We start from the raw sequence: 19,343 nt of genomic DNA, 5'->3' as shown, positions 1-19,343 counted from the left end.
CCTATCGCCTGCAATCCCATGGAGGCCACTTTGAACAGCTGTTGTGACGTGGATTGCATGCAGCTTTGTACTGTGTTCTGGGGCGATTTGTTGTCATTTCATGCACACTGTCCGTTTTTGGACAAATGTTCATAGGACATTTTTTCTTCTATTTCCAGTCAGGAATTCGTCCCTGCAGGTTGTCGGTTTTATTAATGTTCACCCTGTATAGGCTTTCCAAATTTAGGGCAAACACTGATCGAAACAGGAAAAAAATATGGCTCAGTGGATAGTAAAAACCACATTCTGATGGCATATAACATAGTGTGAAGAAAACTCGACAGTAAAGAAAACCTTCTTAAATAAGACACATATGCTTGAGAGGTGGCAGAAGCCCCCTCTCATATATCTATCTTACTCTGAGTAATTCGATTTTCCTCTCTAATTGCATGCGGTGAAAAGCTGCTATTCCTTCGCACGTGGACTTCCCACGCAGCGTCTCTGTTGTGGTTTGGCAAGACAGCCAACCCACTATGAGAGGAAGCCGAAAGGCATGCGTTTTAGCTCACGCAGGCTGGCGTGAGCTGCTGGAATACTTAACTTTAATCCATAATTGGTGAACATCGCTCTTGACGGTACATGTTTTACAGCATCAATAGTAACTGGTAATGGCGCCTCGCTAGGTCGTAGCAAATGATGTAGCTGAAGGCTATGCTAACTATCGTCTCGGCAAATGAGAGCGTATTTTGTCAGTGAACCATCGCTAGCAAAGTCGGCTGTACAACTGGGGCGAGTGCTAGGAAGTCTCTCTAGACCTGCCGTGTGGCGGCGCTCGGTCTGCAATCACTGATAGTGGTCCGACGTATACTAATGGACCGCGGCCGATTTAAAGGCTACCACCTAGCAAGTGTGGTGTCTGGCGGTGACACCACAGTCTCTCGTCACCCGGGTGGTCCAGTGACAGGCGGGCTCTGCTGATTTAGTGGATGACAGGTGTATGGAAATGAGTGCTTAAGGGCTTGCGTTCACTTCGCAGCCAACGGGTGTGAGGGAGTCGAGTGAATGCTTTCCAGACGCCGACATTGTCAGTAGAGCGGCGGAGACACGCCCGCAGGGGCCTGAAGGAGCGGCTGGGCTAGAGATTCCGTTACTTCGGAGAAACTTGGCGAAAACACTTTCTGCGGGCTACCAGCGAGGCGTGGGAATGACTTGTGTCCCAAGGCAGTCTTGGCGGGCAAATTCCCACGTTTTCTGCCAAATCGTAACTGTGATTGGCTTGCTCAGGACATAGCTCCATGACGTAGCAAAATCGGCGCAGAAATTGGCGCCAAGAATCTCCATTGGTGGAATGGTGGTGCTTCGGCAATAGAGTGGAATTTTCCGCCGGTTTTCGAGTTGCTGATTGGAACGTTTAACCACTGCCACTGTCTAGGGGTTGGGAATGTTCTGTGTTCAGTTTGTACGGGTGCTCTTGTGGTAGTCGGCTCTCGCCTTTCGGTCGGGGTAGGTTACAAGACTGAGCTCTCGCTGCTCTGGACAGCCTGCCTTCCGTTGGCTGTCTAATATATTCTTATTTAATTGTAACTGTTTGACGAAGTGGCTGAAGTTTCGACTTCAACGTAACTTTCCGAGTACAGTTGGCAATTGAGCGTTCTGCGTACAAGCGGCCTATGTTGTCTGTCTTGAGCAGTTTTGGCTAAAGTTGACTGTATCGGAGTTACTGTGTGACTTCGCTTGTTAAAATCAATCACTGTACCGTCAGTGATTGTGTGGCGAGCCTTCTTCGTCTCCCTCAGAGGCGCATTTGTATTGCTAGGAAGTCTTTAGTCTGGAACAACCAGACGGGACGTCGAAGCAACCAGCCATCGCCTCCGGTACGACAGATCGTGTCCTTGCAGTTAAGAAGACAGCTTGGTAATGTACGTCCGCAGCACTGGCAAAGCAGGCAATATCGCTAGGTGATAATCAGAGCTCAGCAGAGCGCGCCTGTTCGTCTTTTCTAACTTTGTTCTGTCTTGGGTGTTCATTGTCTGAGTTCTCACTACTGTGGCAGCAATTAATGTCGGGTTGGCTGTGTGTTTCTCTTAAGATTTGGGTTGGAAGGAATTGGCTCCACATACCACTTCGTCATAAATGTCACAATCTAGTTTAGGGACAACTTCACCTTCACAGAATTAATTTGAGTATCCAGTTTGAACGAATTTGATGTATTGTAAATGTTTCATGTGTTTTGTTTATTATTTTGAGTTTAGTCATAATAAATCATATTGTTATTTTGGACAGAACTTTCATTCTGTTAATCGGTAGAGCAGCCCTATCATTTCTCCCTATGTTAATGAAACTTTCCTTTATTTAACTTATTTATCAAATTAAATTATTGCAGGTGCCAAACTCTTTTCTACTCCACTTGCAGGGTCGATTACAGTCAGTTCGCGTTTCTTTTTAATGCATGTGCAACAGCAAAAGTCGGAGTTAGAATAGGGGGGGGGGGCTTAGAGCATCATTTACATATGTAGATTATAGAAGAATTTAGTGTTAAATACACTGCTAGCCCCGGCACCTCGCACGCTATGTGATCAAAAGTATCCGGACAGTACGGTTGGTCCTGGCGGAGGTTCGAGTTCTCCCTCGAGTATGGGTGTGTGTTTGTCCTTAGGATAATTTAGGTTAAGTAGTGTGTAATCTTAGGGACTGATGACCTTAGCAGTTAAGTCCCATAAGATTTCACACACATTTGAACATTTTTTTGTACCCGGACACCTGGCTGAAAATGTCTTACAAGTTCGTGGCGCCCTCCATCGGTAATGCTGGAATTCAATATGGTGTTGGCCCACCATTAGCCTTGATGACGGCTTCCAATCTCGCAGGTATACGTTCAACCAGGTGCTGGAAGGTTTCCTGGGAAATGGAAGACCATTCCTCAAAAATGGCTCTGAGCACTATGGGACTCAACTTCTGAGGTCATTAGTCCCCTAGAATTTAAAACTAGTTAAACCTAACTAACCTAAGGACATCACACACATCCAATCCCGAGGCAGGATTCGAACCTGCGACCGTAGCGGTCTCGCGGTTCCAGACTGCAGCGCCTAGAACCGCCGGCCATTTCGGCCGGCTGCAGACCATTCTTCACGGAGTGCTGCACTGAAGAGAGGTATCGATGTCGGTCGGTGAAGCTTGGCAAGAAGTCGGCGTACCAAAACATCCCAAAGGTGTTATATAGGATTTAGGTGAGGACTCCGTGCAGGCCAGTCCATTACAGGGATGTTATTGTCATGCTTACGCTCCTTACACTAAGCGAGGCGTCGTTTCACATTTACCGGCGTGATGTGTGGTTTATGAGCAGCCGCTCGACCATGAAATGCACGTTTTCTCACATCCAGCCTAACTGTCATAGTACTTGCAGTGGATCCTGATGCAGTTTGAAATTCGTGTGTAACGGTCTGGATAATGTATGCCTATTACAAATTCAACTGTCGGCGGTCTCTGTCAGTCAACAGACGAGGTCAGCCTGTACGCTTTTGTGTTGTACGTGTCCCTTTACGTTTCCACTTCACTATAACATCGGAAACAATGGACCTAGCGATGTTTAGGAGTGTGTAGATCTCGCGTACAGACGTATGACACACGTGACACCCAATCACCTGGCCACCTTCGAAGTCCGTTGAGTTCTGCTCTCTCACGATGTCTAATGACTACTAAAGTCTCTGATGTGGAGTACCTGGCAGTAGGTGGCAGCACAGTGCACCTAATATGAAAAACGTATATTTTTGGGGGTGTCCGGATACTTTTGATCACATAGTGCACTTTTTAGATTAATGTAATATGGAAAACCATCCTCGTGTTTACTGCGGTGCATCTGGGGACTTTAGAATAAATTTTTTGGCCACTTAGAATGACTTCAATGAGCCTGGAACAAACCTGATAACCTTTTTCCTGGTAGCTGCGCTGGCTCCAAGACTGGCTGAAAGATGTTAGTTCTACTGATAGCCTACACAGCAATATTGTGGCTGACACCAGAAGTCGATTTAAAGCACTTTAATTACACTGTTGGTGTAAAGTATTCACTGGTACGGGCAGTTTCGGTTCTCACATATAGTTCGAATTCAAGGAAAGCAGATTGTTACCTACTACACTAGTTCATAGATTGTTAAATTGCCCTGGTGCAGTAATCGTACAGCACAGTCCAGTGGTTCAAAACGATTCACATGTGGCAAAAATTTTACTTATCAGTTCACCATATCACTGACCTCATACACCTGTAAGGAACTCGAACCAATTAACATAATTTTCAAAACTAATCATTAAGACCGTCAACGCGGCCCTGCTAACCAGTCATTGTTTGTAGGAGTCAATAATCTATACGTTCCTCTAATCAGTTCTCACTCGGATTAGGCCCCCGAGAGAAGAAAACAAAATGTACGCATACATGCGTATATTTCAGAATGTTACTACCGCACATTGCTCACGACAAGACACATTAGTGTTGCTCCCTTTACTCTCAGCCGCAGACTGCCTGTCTTCAGATGTGCTAGGTCTGTACATAGTTTCGTTTACGAACAATATGTTTTACACTACTCGTTACTGACGACAGCCATCTTAAATAAAGTACACTTTTCAGCTAGAACATATGACCAGCGACCTACTATCGATATAAACCCGTCCAGGTGATAGCTTCGTCACCTGGCGAGGACTGAGTGCCACTCAGATACACGCACTGTGCGTGTAGTACCAGTGGGCGTGCTGTCTGCAGACGGAGTGCAGTTCGTGGTGGACCGGAGGCTCGGCACAAGCATTTCGGAAAATTCACGACTTGTCGGGTGTTCGAGGAGTGCTGTGGTGAGTGTCTTCAACACGTAGCGAAATCAAAGTGAAACCACATGTAGATGTCGTGGGGTTCGGTGGCCACCTTTCGTTACACATCTCGGATGTCGTAGGCTAGTCAGACTGGTAAAAAAGGACAGGCGGCGAACTGTGGCGGAACTAACATCAGACTTTAATGCTGGACGGAGTACAAATGTGTCTGAACACACAGTGCACCGAACATTTACTTGACTATCCATGGGTCCAGTGGAGCTCCTGCAAGGCACCATGACAACGAAGGAATATCGTGCACTGCTTGCAGACTACGTCAGCGGCATTTTTCAACAAGATAATGCGCCATGCCACAATTCCAGGTGTGTGAGGAACACAGCGGCGAGTTCCAATTGACGTGGTGACCCCCGACTAGCCAGATCTGAACCCGATCGAACACATCTGGAATGTGATTGAACGTGGCTTCAAAGCTCTTCGCCCAGTTCCCCGGAATTTACGGGAGTTCGGTGACCTGTGTGCCCAGATGTGGTGCGAACTCCTTCCAGCGACCTACCAACGCCTCCTTGCTTGCGTGCCACGACGCGTCGCCGCGTTTATTTGTACCAAAGGTGGACATACCGGTTATAATATTTTAAGTTCTGATAATCTTGTATTCTATTTTTATATAAATTCTTAAATTTTACTACTATAATTATTCTCAGAAAGGTTAGTAACATCCTCTTTCGTGGTACCGATCGTAGAGACATTGGAAACACGGAAATTCCGAACACTATGAGCATCGCACGAAGGCAGGTTTGCTACAGTGACATTTCTTCGTATGGATCTCACTCGGGATAGAAACGTCGTTAACATTGCTGAATATTTCACACGTTGGCGATAATTTCACATAAAGGATTATTTTTCCAAAAATGGAGCTTGCGGCTGGTTATGAATCACGATACAGAGCAGGAATTTCACCGAAAATAATTTCAAGTAATTTTCCCGTTCATTTACTTTTAATTCATTTAACAGACAGACAATCAGTAGACGAATAAGGACAACGTCGTTTCGACGTACATTGGAAAACGTTCGTGCAATAATCTTCAAGAGACGTGGATAGACAAATGAAAATTAAAAAAGCAACAATAAGTGGGAGTAGAACACGGGGCGCAGAAGTGAACAACCGCGACGTTACCTACTGTGCCACAGCTTTGGTTAAACGTGTTACGCGCTAAAAGGCATATAAACTACTCGGAAACATTGATCGTTGTTTTCCCAGAAACGGCCGGTGCTTTGCGGATAACCCGAGACACGCGTTCGCTTATTTGGACCCCTCTTTCACCGAGTGAACTTTCTGGGAAATCGGCTGATGGCACTTTCGTCAGTACAGCCCACTCTGTAAGTGCCAGCAATTCCTGAATTGGTGAGATCTATGCATTCCACCCGTAACACAATTAATGATTAGAGAAGTCTCCTTCTGGCCATTCATTAATTTACCACCAAATGTGTGCAACACGATTATACGGGTTACAGTATAGTGCCAGCAACAGTCAGTAGCGACTTCCCACATTTACCAATCCAATCCCCTTGAAGAAATACTCAACTTGAATGATACTTCTTCTTGTAAAATGTCCAGCACAACATTATTAGAGGTTTGAAATTATTACAAGTCCTGTCACTGTGCCTCTGAGTGATTCCTACATAGAGTCCAGAGCTGGCTTACGATGCCTGCGGAGACAAAGGCTCTGAGACGACGGACGAACACGGCAGCTTGTAGACTGGGCGGTAACTGGAGACTGTACACCACTCGGCGCACTGAAGAGAACTGTCCGCCGTAGCCCAGTGCTTTGGTAATTCAAAAATGGTTCAAATGGCTCTGAGCACTATGGGACTTAACAGCTGTGGTCATCAGTCCCCTAGAACCTAGAACTACTTAAACCTAACTAACCTAAGGACATCACACACATCCATGCCCGAGGCAGGATTCGAACCTGCGGCCGTAGCAGTCGCACAGTTCCGGACTGCGCGCCTAGAACCGCGAGACCACCGCGGCCGGCTACTTCGGTAATTAACGAGGCGTCGTCCAATCGCTGTCCACACACATGTTGCCCATGGGGTGGCAGATGCGGCCTCTGGCGGATGTCGCTATAGTTCGTATTGCCAAACCATACAGCTGCTGCGCTACGAGTATTTCTAGCGCGGCTTATCCATTGTGGAGTGGTGAGTACCGTCGCCACATGACCCATCTTATATGCGAGTTACGTGTAATAGGCTTACGTACCTCAGTTTGTTAGCATAACACTTCCTACCTGGAAGTCACGTCGAACACACTATGACATGGAATCTCCACACCATCACTCACCTTCTGATCCTTAAGAATGCGAAGAATGTTCTGTTGATTGTGGTAGTTCACACGTGGGGGGAGGACGTTACATATGTAAATCGGCCCTGTTTCTTTCATTCATTCATTAATTATCCTCCAAGTTAATGAATTAGGAATCCAGTAACTAGTAAATGAAACAAGAATCACAATTAATTCGGTTTATTCCGTTAAAGTTATTATTAAAACAACTGACAAACAATAGCAACATTGTTACAACAACAACTTCGCTCATCTGAAAAGGGGCTGGGGGAGGATTCTAATAATCAGGCAAGCGAAATAATTGCAATTGCCAAGATGCATAGTTATTTTCGTTACGTTAATTGAGAAGACAGGTAGTACTATAGAAGGGAATGCGTTGCACCTGTGGTCGGAGTTGAAAGCAGACTGCTCATTAAACCTAAGAGCAGAGCTTGAAGTTGCTGAATTGATGTAAAGTGACTTTAATGCCCTGCGCATCTTGTCGCGGTTGCGGCTCGATCTCACCATAGTCAACTATAGGTGGAGGCTGAAGTGACTGCAGAATCAGTCATTGTAGGCAGTAACGACCCTCAACAACTGTAAAATAGTTCAATTTGAAATTTCTCTAGCTACGTCGCTATATCAGCTCAGGCTGCACGGCACGCCAGTGAAGGTGATGTCTGCCGGTGGGGGTTACCGAAGATCAAGACTTTCGTAGATCAAATCTCTCGAAGAAACCTGACGATCAAGTAAGATGTGATCGAATGTTTACTAAAAGCAAACCTCCCACTGCCGCGTTTTGCGTCCCTTACCCTATTCAGTTTGGCTGGTATTTGAAACTTTTTGCCGGCCGAAGTGGCCGTGCGGTTAAAGGCGCTGCAGTCTGGAACCGCAAGACCGCTACGGTCGCAGGTTCGAATCCTGCCTCGGGCATGGATGCTTGTGATGTCCTTAGGTTAGTTAGGTTTAACTAGTTCTAAGTTCTAGGGGACTAATGACCTCAGCAGTTGAGTCCCATAGTGCTCAGAGCCATTTGAACCATTTGAAACTTTTGAATGCCGGACAGTAAAAATCCGCCTTAGGACATGCGAGTCTTCCCTGGGCTATCCTCTAGTCAGTTAACCAGTAAGCTGCCTTCTACCATTGAACACAGAAAAAAGTCGTCTCAAAAATAGTTCAAATGGCTCTGAGCACTATGGGACTTAACTTCTGTGGTCATCAGTCCCCTAGAACTTAGAACTACTTAAACCTAACTAACCTAAGGACATCACACACATCCATGCCCGAGGCAGGATTCGATCCTACGACCGTAGCAGTCGCGCGGTTCCGAACTGAGCGCCTTAACCGCGAGACCACCGCGGCCGGCAAAGTCGTCTCACTCTCTCTCTCCATCTCTTTCTGTGACCTATTTGGCATCTTATGTTTTTAAAAGCGCTGAACTGTGAGTCCACAATCTATTTTCGAGATGTTTATCTGTGGTAGTGGTTTCTCTTAAAAAGCATTCCTCCTCCTTCCACTTCCGGGTTGTAAAACGGTCGCGTTTGGGGTGCTTGCCCCACAGGAGATCCTAGCTGTGTTAGTCTACGCCGGCCGGTGTTGCCGATCGGTTCTAGGTGCTACAGTCTGGAACCGCGCGACCGCTACGGTCGCAGGTTTGAATCCCGCCTCGGGCATGAGTGTGTGTGATGTCCTTAGGTTAGTTAGGTTTAAGTAGTTCTAAGTTCTAGGGGACTGATGAACACAGCAGTTAAGTCCCACAGTGCTCCGAGCCAACACACACCTGTGTTAGTCTACAATGCCCCAGGAACCCGAGAGCGACGTTACAAATTGCTGACCGCGGGTGTGAGCCTCTCCCGGCTAGTCCTGTGATGGTGGAGGCCTGCTTGAGTCCCCTGGCAGCCCCAGTGCTTCTGCACCACCCCAAATCTGCTTTCAACGTTCTCTCATTTATACAGGACATGAAAATCCGAATAAGTGGGTAAGTGGAGAATAATATTACACTAGTTCTGTTATGTATCACGTTCCTTGATTTTGATTAATAATTGTGATCTAATGGGTCTTTCATTACGATTTTGCATATGTTATGGGACTGTTTCCGAAGAAACGGTCGCGAAACAATTTCAGATTTTAAAACGTGCATACTGACTGTAATAGTAGTAGCAGCAGTAGTAGTAATCCATAGATCATTTTAACACCAATATAACCTGACGCACGAATACTGCAAAACCCTGTTTTTATGCACGCTGTTTTGGAACATATTGGGTATACATGATATCGCATGCATACTGATTCAAAACAACGTTCAGCGAAACTGATAGCAACGACGTCATCACTAAGAGTGCAACGGGAATTCCACTGTTAAGTGTAGCGGAGAGGGCAGGTAGGTGGAAAGAGTACACCGAAGGCCTCCAAAAGAGGGAGGACTCGTCTCATGATGTGACTCAGAAGGAAGTGGAAGTCGGTATGGAAGACACAGGGGATCTAGTATTAGAGTCAGAGTTTAACAGAACTTTGGAAGACTTGCGATCAAATAAGGCAGAAGTAAATAACATTTCTTCGGGATTTCTGAAATCGTTGGAGGACGTGGCAACCAAGTGACTAAACAAGTTTTTGTGCAGAGTAAATGAGTCTAGAGACATACCATCACACTTCGGGAAAGATATCATCCACACAGTCCTTAAGATAGCGACGTCAGATGAATGCTGGAACTGTCACACCATCAGTGTAGCGACTTATGCATCCAAATTGGTGATAAGACTAATATACAAAAGAATAGAAAAGAAACTGAGGACCTGTTACATGACGTGACTTTCGGAAAGGTAAGGGCACTAGAGAGTATTCCTGACATTGTGACTCATAACGGAAGCAAGGCTTGATTGATTTGGTGGGAGGGGATCAAACAGCGAAATCATCGGTCCATCGGATTAGGGAAGGATGGGAAAGGAAGTGGGCCGTGCCCTTCGAAAGGAACCGGTATTTGCCTGGAGTGATTTAGGGAAGTCACGGAAGACCTAAATCAGGATGGCAGGACGCGGCTTTGAACCGTCGTCCTCTCGAGTGCTAGTCCAGTGCGCTAACCACTGCGCCACCTCATTCGGTGGTAGCAAGACTTAAGAAAAATCAAAGCACGTTAATAGGAGATTTCGACCTGGAAAAAGCGTTCGACAATGTGAAATGGCGCAAGATGTTCGTCATTTTGAGAAAAATAGGAATAAGCTATAGTGAAAGACGAATAATATCCAATATGTACAAAAACCAAGAAGCAACACCAAGGACGAAGTGCTCCGGATAAAAAGAGTGTAAGAAAAGGATGTTGTTTTTCGCCCCTACTGTTTAGCCTATATATAGAAGAAGCAACGACGAAAATTAAAGTCTTTCGCCCCTACTGTTTAGCCTATTCATAGAATAAGCAACGACGTAAACAAAAGAAAGGTTCATAAGTGGGATTAAAATCCAGGGTGAAAGGATACTAATGTTAAGTTTCGCTGCTGACGTAGCCATCCTCAGTGAAACTGAAGAAAAATTACAGGACGGGTTGAATGAAATGAACGGTATAATGAGTGTAGAGTATTGACTGAGAGTAAACCGAAAAAAGATGAAAATAATGAGGAGCAGCAGAAATGAGATAAGTGATAAATTTTACATCAAAATTTGAGACCACGAAGTAGAGAAAATTATGAAATTCTGCCACCTTGGAAGCAAAGTAACAAATGAGCGACGTAGCAAGGTGGACATAAAAAGCAGATTCGCTCAGGGAAAGAGGACATTCCCGGTCAATAGAGTCCGTAAGTACCAACCATCGGCAACAATCTCAGATGTACGTTTGGAGGGCAGCACTGCATGGTACTGAAACATGGACTGTGGAAAACAGCAAAAGAAGAAACAAAGAACCTTATGGAAAATACTGACATGAAGAAGGGAAGGATGGTAAGATACGTGTTAAGATATCAGTGACTAACTTCCATGGTACTATAGAAAGCTGTAAAGACTAAAAACTATAGGGGAAAACAGACAGCAGAATACAACAAATAGGTGATGTAGAGTGCCAGTTCTACTCTAGGATGAAGAGATTGGCACAAGAGAGAATACGACATTACGCAATCTGCTGCATGTGCAGGCCTTGCTGTTTCGATTTATTTATTTTTGTCCCTAAAGTCCAGCCCACACGAATCAGAAGTGCAGAATATTTGGTGTCCTACGCTGAGTTTATCGGAGTGTTAAAGAAGAATAGCGTGGGGTGGTTAACACGGGCGCAGTATTGATGTGGATGGACGCGTGCGACGCACGATTCCGCGCGGCTGTCTGCGTGGTGGGCAGAGGCATTTGGCGGCGTGAGATGTCGGCGCAGGCGGGCTCATTAGCCGCTTCCTGCCGCCGCCGCCTGCTCTCATCTCTGTCCCTGCCTCAACATGCGGCCCGGTTGCCTGTACAGCAGCTTACGCAGAAGGCATGAACCCCTAGATATATCACTCTTTTTTAATAGAAACATAAAGAATGTTTTAGCTTATTTTGTCTAGCGTCAATCATTTGCCTTCAAACCCTTAATCTATATCCATAATGTAAGTAGTATTATTGTGGATAGTTGATTATGATAAGTGATGTGCCGTTACTAAAACAACCAACGCCAATGATCACAACTGTTCAAAATGCCATTTAGTCTTTATAACACAAGTGTCAACAAAAATGATGAATACGTCTATCAGACTCTGTGGCACACACATCCACTACAGTGCAGAGCTGTTAATGGTCACTTCTTCACTGTTTTCAATCAGTCCTAAAACTGCAAATGCACACATTTCATCGCAGTGGGCACTTCCTACTGTTGTGGTCTGCATGCAAAATTGTTGTTCTCCAATTTTCATTCATATATTGAACGGCATATTTCATATTTTGATCTACTTTATAACTTTCCTAATTTGTATTGAAGTTTTTGTGTGTTTTATAAAAATTTCAAAAACAAATCTTTTTATTCCTATTTATGATGGGATACTGCTCTATTCCAAATGAGAAATAGGAACTTTAGAAAACTGCAGACATTTAATAATATACAAAAAGAATCACTTTACTATACCGAGGAATAATTATAAGTAAAAAATTGCAACTACATAAACGGAACATTAATTGAAATAAACTCACCTCCTCTTCCATGTATACATCTATATCCAAAACAAACCTAGGTTTGAAAACTTGAATGAATATATATAATAACTATAAAGTATTGACAACACATACGTAATTTATACAAATGCATAAGAATAAAGAAGCAGAATTATAAAATGGCACACACAATTATTCTGAAGTTTCAGTACTAAAAAAATAACGCATGTGTAACAACAGCAATAAAAAGAAACTAGAGCTTATGGTGCTCCCAAAATCAGGGAAAAGACAAAACCCTAGTTCTTCTGGATACTATGTGCAAAACCAAATTGATTCCACTCTCTTTTTTCCTGTCCATACAATTTTTACAACTCTTACGACGCGTTCTTCCTCTTGGAGTATTTTTCATTCGTTCTGGCAGGTGAATTAGAGCGGTTGGTCTGTTTACTGCAGGATCTTCTTGCTCGGGGAGCAAATTTTAAACTATGACCAACTGGAAATCGTGTAGATCGATGTCTTCTGTCGCGAGCCTGGGGTATGAATAATGTGCATTTAGCAACACGAGGAGGAGTGCATGAGATCGAGCCTTCTTATACCATCAAAATGTCTTGTGGGAAATGACATAACAGGTGAGCGTTTGATGGCTACTGTCAACACCTTTAATATATTTATGATATTGTACAATCATGTTTGGTTTCTTCATGGACATTCCACGGCGAGTTCTAGTATTCACCATTTCGCATCCGAATTCACTGGATATGGCCAGCTCTTCCCGTTTTTCCATATATTTGCAAACACATGCGCCATATTCGTTGAAACGAGAAACTGACTCTACTTTTTTTTCAATTTCAGCCTAACAATATCTTGGGGATAATGCTTCAGATTGGAGCGAAGAGAATCAGTGCAAAAGCATTTCTTTTGTGAGTAATTCATTGGTGAGGGAGACACTGTTATAATAATTGTCCATAAAGAAACTGAGGCCACCATCCGTTTTCCTCTCCGTCATTTTCCTAACCACTTTTGAAATATGATTCTTCCCTCCTACTACAGGGCTCTCAGTACCGCTGTATAAGTGGAGTTTGTTAACACTCCCTTTAGGATTAGCTAACACGTACCATTTCATCCCAGATTTGTGGCGCTTCCCCTATACGTTTTGGTGAAACTTCAGCCTTCCCCTCCAAACGACCATCTGCTCATCTATCGAGAGGTCTTTCCATGAAGATCTCATATGTTGTTGTTGTGGTCTTCAGTCCTGAGACTGGTTTGATGCAGCTCTCCATGCTACTCTATCCTGTGCAAGCTTTTTCATCTCCCAGTACCTACTGCAACCTACATCCTTCTGAATCTGCTTAGTGTATTCATCTCTTGGTCTCCCTCTACGATTTTTACCCTCCACGCTGCCCTCCAATACTAAATTGGTGATCGCTTGATACCTCAGAACATGTCCTACCAACCGATCCCTTCTTCTGGTCAAGCTGTGCCACAAAGTTCTCTTCTCCCCAATCCTATTCAATACTTTCTCATTAGTTATGTGATCTACCCATCTAATCTTCAGCATTCTTCTGTAGCACCACATTTCGAAAGCTTCTATTCTCTTCTTGTCCAAACTATTTATCGTCCATGTTTCACTTCCATACATGGCTACACTCGATACAAATACTTTCAGAAATGACTTCCTGACGCTTAAATCTATACTCGATGTTAACAAATTTCTCTTCTTCAGAAACGCTTTCCTTGCCATTGCCAGTCTACATTTTATATCCTCTCTACTTCGACCATCATCAGTTATTTTGCCCCCCAAATAGCAAAACTCCTTTACTACTTTAAGTGTCTCATTTCCTAATCTAATTCCCTCAGCATCCCCCGACTTAATTCGACTACTTTCCATTATCCTCGTTTTGCATTTGTTGATGTTCATCTTATATCCTCCTTTCAAGACGCTATCCATTCCATTCAACTGCTCTTCCAAGTCCTTTGCTGTGTCTAACAGAATTACAATGTCATCGGCGAACCTTAAAGTTTTTATTTCTGCTCCATGGATTTTAATACCTACTCCCAATTTTTCTTTTGTTTCCTTTACTGCTTGCTCAATATACAGATTGAATAACATCGGGGAGAGGCTACAACCCTGTCTTACTCCCTTCCCAACCACTGCTTCCCTTTCATGTCCCTCGACTCTTATAACTGCCATCTGGTTTCTGTACAAATTGTAAATAGCCTTTCGCACCCTGTATTTTACCCCTGCCATCTTTAGAATTTGAAAGAGAGTATTCCAGTCAACATTGTCAAAAGCTTTCTCTAAGTCTACAAATGCTAGAAACGTAGGTTTGCCTTTCCTTAATCTTTCTTCTAAGATAAGTCGTAAGGTAAGTATTGCCTCACGTGTTCCAGTATTTCTACGGAATCCAAACTGATCTTCCCCGAGGTCAGCTTCTACCAGTTTTTCCATTCGTCTGTAAAGAATTCGTGTTAGTATTTTGCAGCTGTGGCTTATTAAACTGATAGTTCGGTAATTTCCACATCTGTCAACACCTGCTTTCTTTGGGATTGGGATTATTATATTCTTCTTGAAGTCTGAGGGTATTTCGCCTGTCTCATACATCTTGCTCACCAGATGGTAGAGTTTTGTCAGGAGTGGCTCTCCCAAGGCCGTCAGTAGTTCCAATGGAATGTTGTCTACTCCGGGGGCCTTGTTTCGACTCAGGTCTTTCAGTGCTCTGTCAAACTCTTCACGCAGTATCGTATCTCCCATTTCAGCTTTATCTACATCCTCTTCCGTTTCCATAATATTGTCCTCAAGAACATCGCCCTTGTATAGACCCTCTATATACTCCTTCCACCTTTCTGCTTTCCCTTCTTTGCTTAGAACTGGGTTTCCATCTGAGCTCTTGATGTTCATGCAAGTGGTTCTCTTATCTCCAAAGGTCTCTTTAATTTTCCTGTAGGCAGTATCTATCTTACCCCTAGTGAGATAAGCCTCTACATCTTTACATTTGCCCTCTAGCCATCCCTGCTTAGCCATTTTGCACTTCCTGTCGATCTCATTTTTGAGACGTTTGTATTCCTTTTTGCCTGCTTCATTTACTGCATTTTTATATTTTCTCCTTTCATCAATTAAATTCAATATTTCTTCTGTTACCCAAGGATTTCCACTAGCCCTCGTCTTTTTACCTACTTGATCCTCTGCTGCCTTCACTACTCCATCCCTCAAAGCTACCCATTCTTCTTCTACTGTATTTCTTTCCCCCATTCCTTCCAATTGTTCCCTTATGCTCTCCCTGAAACTCTGTACAACCTCTGGTTCTTTCAGTATATCCAGGTCCCATCTCCTTAAGTTCCCACCTTTTTGCAGTTTCTTCAGTTTTAATCTACAGGTCATAACCAATAGATTGTGGTCAGAGTCCACATCTGCCCCTGGAAATGTCTTACAATTTAAAACCTGGTTCCTAAATCTCTGTCTTACCATTATATAATCTATCTGATACCTTTTGGTATCTCCAGGGTTCTTCCATGTATACAACCTTCTTTCATGATTCTTAAACCAAGTGTTAGCTGTGATTAAGTTGTGCTCTGTGCAAAATTCTACCAGGCGGCTTCCTCTTTCATTTCTTAGCCCCAATCCATATTCACGTTTCCTTCTTTGCCTTTTCCTACTACCGAATTCCAGTCACCCATGACTATTAAATTTTCGTCACTCTTCACTATCTGAATAATTTCTTTTATTTCATCATACATTTCTTCAATTTCTTCATCATCTGCAGATCTAGTTGGCATATAAACTTGTACTACTGTAGTAGGTGTGGGCTTCGTATCTATCTTGGCCACAATAATGCGTTCACTATGCTGTTTGTAGTAGCTTACCCGCATTCCTATTTTCCTATTCATTATTAAACCCGCTCCTGCATTACCCCTATTTGGTTTTGTGTTTATAACCCTGTAGTCACCTGACCAGAAGTCTTGTTCCTCCTGCCACCGAACTTCACTAATTCCCACTATATCTAACTTTAACCTATCCATTTCCCTTTTTAAATTTTCTAACCTACCTGCCAGATTAAGTGATCTGACATTCCACGCTCCGATCCGTAGAACGTAAGTTTTCTTTCTCCTGATAACGACATCCTCTTGAGTAGTCCCCGCCCGGAGATCCGAATGGGGGACTATTTTACCTCCGGAATATTTTACCCAAGAGGATGCCATCATCATTTATCCATACAGTAAAGCTGCATGCCCTCGGGAAAAATTACGGCCGTAGTTTCCACTTGCTTTCAGCCGTTCGCAGTACCAGCACAGCAAGGCCGTTTTGGTTATTGTTACAAGGCCAGATCAGTCAATCATCCAGACTGTTGCCCTTGCAACTACCGAAAAGGCTGATGCCCCTCTTCAGGAACCACACGTTTGTCTGGCCTCTCAACAGATACCCCTCCGTTGTGGTTGCACCTACGGTACGGCTATCTGTATAGCTGAGGCACGCAAGCCTCCCCACCAACGGGAAGGTCCATGGTTCATGGGGGGAGGAAGATCTCATATAACGCAACAAATAGAGGAGGAAGACCACTGGAGCGGTATTTATCGACATTTCATCAGCATTCGATACAGTCTAACATAGCATAATGCCTCACAAGATCTATGCACTGACCCATGACCTTTATTTCACTAGCCACTTTAGTGCATAGCCGAATACTTTATAATGAATTCCAAGAAAGACGCAGCCGTTGCAGGAACCAAGAAATGGTCTACTTCAACGGAATTTAATGTCACTGGTGCTCTTCAACATTTACGCAAGTAATCAGCCAAGACCTAGCCTATGCAAAAGTTCCATATATGCTAACGACTTTGCTTTGACAGTCGTTTCGAAGTAGCAGAATAGGTGCTGAGAAGAGCTCTGGCAAAGTATTGTTCTACATCCAAATACCTTGGAGTTACCCTAGACAGATCACTTACCGGTAGCATTGACTTGCTACCACACATAAGGTGTCAGCCCAAAACAACTTCACCTGGAAACCTGTTCGTAGTAATGGGGTGCCCACCACAGGTGGTCCGTACTGGTGCTATGGCACTGTGTTTCTCGGCTGGTGAATATGTCTGCCCAGGGTGGTATAAATTCGCTCACGCTAAAGAAGTAGACGTAGCTATTAATGAATCAACAGGGCTAATTCCTGGATCCCTGGAACAAACTCTTGTTTATGAATCGTACTGCATGGCAGGCGTTGCTCCTCCCGACATACACGGGAAGTAGCAGCAAATGGTAAAATGAAGAAAGTAGAAGAAAATGAGTTACACCCACTGCATGGACGTAAGCCTATTCCATCGAGATCTAAATCGAAGACTAAGAAGAGCTTTTTAGGGTGAAGAGGAGGAGGATATTAGTGTTTAACGTCCCGTGGACAACGTGGTCATTAGAGACGGAGCGCAAGCTCGGGTGAGGGAAGGATGGGGAAGGAAATCGGCCGTGCCCTTTCAAAGGAACCATCCCGGCATTTGCCTGAAGCGATTTAGGGAAATCACGGAAAACCTAAATCAGGATGGCCGGAGACGTGATTGAACCGTCGTCCTCCCGAATTCGAGTCCAGTGTGCTAACCACTGCGCCACCTCGCTCGGTTAGGGTGAAGATCTGCAGTATATACATCAGTCAAGGAAGCCAGAGAAAACTGTGGGCAGCCAAAACGTCATCTTAAAATAGTGATTAAGCCATTAGAATGCTTACCAGCCGGACCCTAGTTGGACTGGTCCACATGGAAATCATTCAACAGGTTGCGAACGGGGGATGCCAAACGTAAGGAAAACCTAATGAACTGAGGGAACTTACAGGAGGCAACACTGTGTAAATGTGGAGAAGTTCAATACAATGAAAAATAGGTATCAGTGTCTACGTTGCCCTGATTTTTTGCAAAATGGAGGAGTTGTTCAAGGCACAAAAAATGCTGTAGCAGTTGCTCGTTTCTGGGCAAAGACAGTTTTATTTAAATTATATATACAGGATGTCTCTCCTAAGAATCGTCAGACGCATTTTCCCAGTTTTTTTAGTATATATTTTCAGTTTCGTTTTCCTTCATTCGACGCCCAGTGTCAACGGAACAGTTACAAACATAGATTCTTAAAGCGGAAATGAACGTTCCCATTCGACGGAGCAGTACCAGGTTACTCTAGTATGATATTCGTTTTATCAATATGTATTAACATGGGCCATAAACCTCGAAAAATAACCACCAGCACACCAGCAGCGACCGCATCTCGCTGGCCCGCGCTGACTGCTGCCGCCAAGCATGCAGCGATACTCAGTACTACTGGTTATCCTTAGTGTTTCGCTGTACCTGCTAATACATATCCGTAAAAAATATCGCACTAGACTAATCTGCGACCGCTCTGTGCAGTGGAAACCTAAATTTTCGCATTAAAAATCATTTTGTTTGTAACGGGAAATGATTCGACGCTTTCCGTTTACATTGGACGTAATGAGCACTACCTCTTTGGGCTGACTCCAGCCACATAACGCAGAAACGAAATCGCAAATATCTACCGAAACAACAGAGAAAATGCACCTGACGACTATTTAGAGAGACACATTGCATGTGCATGTATGTATGCATGAAGTTATTCAATTTCCTTACCTGAAGTTGTAAATTTATAGAATCGTATACGTACGTTTGTGACTAGAATAAACAATTATTCGAATCTCATTATGAACATTTTCTTCGGTGCTACCATCTGCTTTGGACGCGGATCATTTTCAAGAGCAGTACATCCACATTTGAATTCAGCTACCCAGATTTTAAATGATTCGAATAAAACAGCAGATAACTCATAAATCACATTGGGGTGAATTTTCATTACGATGAATTGTTCAAAACAAAAAAAAAAAAACAAAAATCTCAGTGTGGTATTCCAGTTGATCCATTTGAGTTAAACGCACACAACAAGACTACTTTAGAAAGCAAAATAAGCAAAGCTGTCCTCTGAGGTAAAGCTGACCTTAATTTACGTACACCAGCATAACCTGGCAGTATGAACTCACTTATCAGGGTGACATCGCATCCCCTCTGGCGTGGACTCATGCACCGTTTCGGTTGGGAAGGGTGTCAACAGGCCGTCATACCCTCTTCTGAGGCAAGGTGGCCCACAATAGTTGTAACGGGA

Source organism: Schistocerca piceifrons, chromosome X (assembly GCF_021461385.2).
Source record: "Schistocerca piceifrons isolate TAMUIC-IGC-003096 chromosome X, iqSchPice1.1, whole genome shotgun sequence".
NCBI lineage: Eukaryota > Metazoa > Arthropoda > Insecta > Orthoptera > Acrididae > Schistocerca > Schistocerca piceifrons.
Note: the sequence above shows the minus strand (reverse complement) of the source record.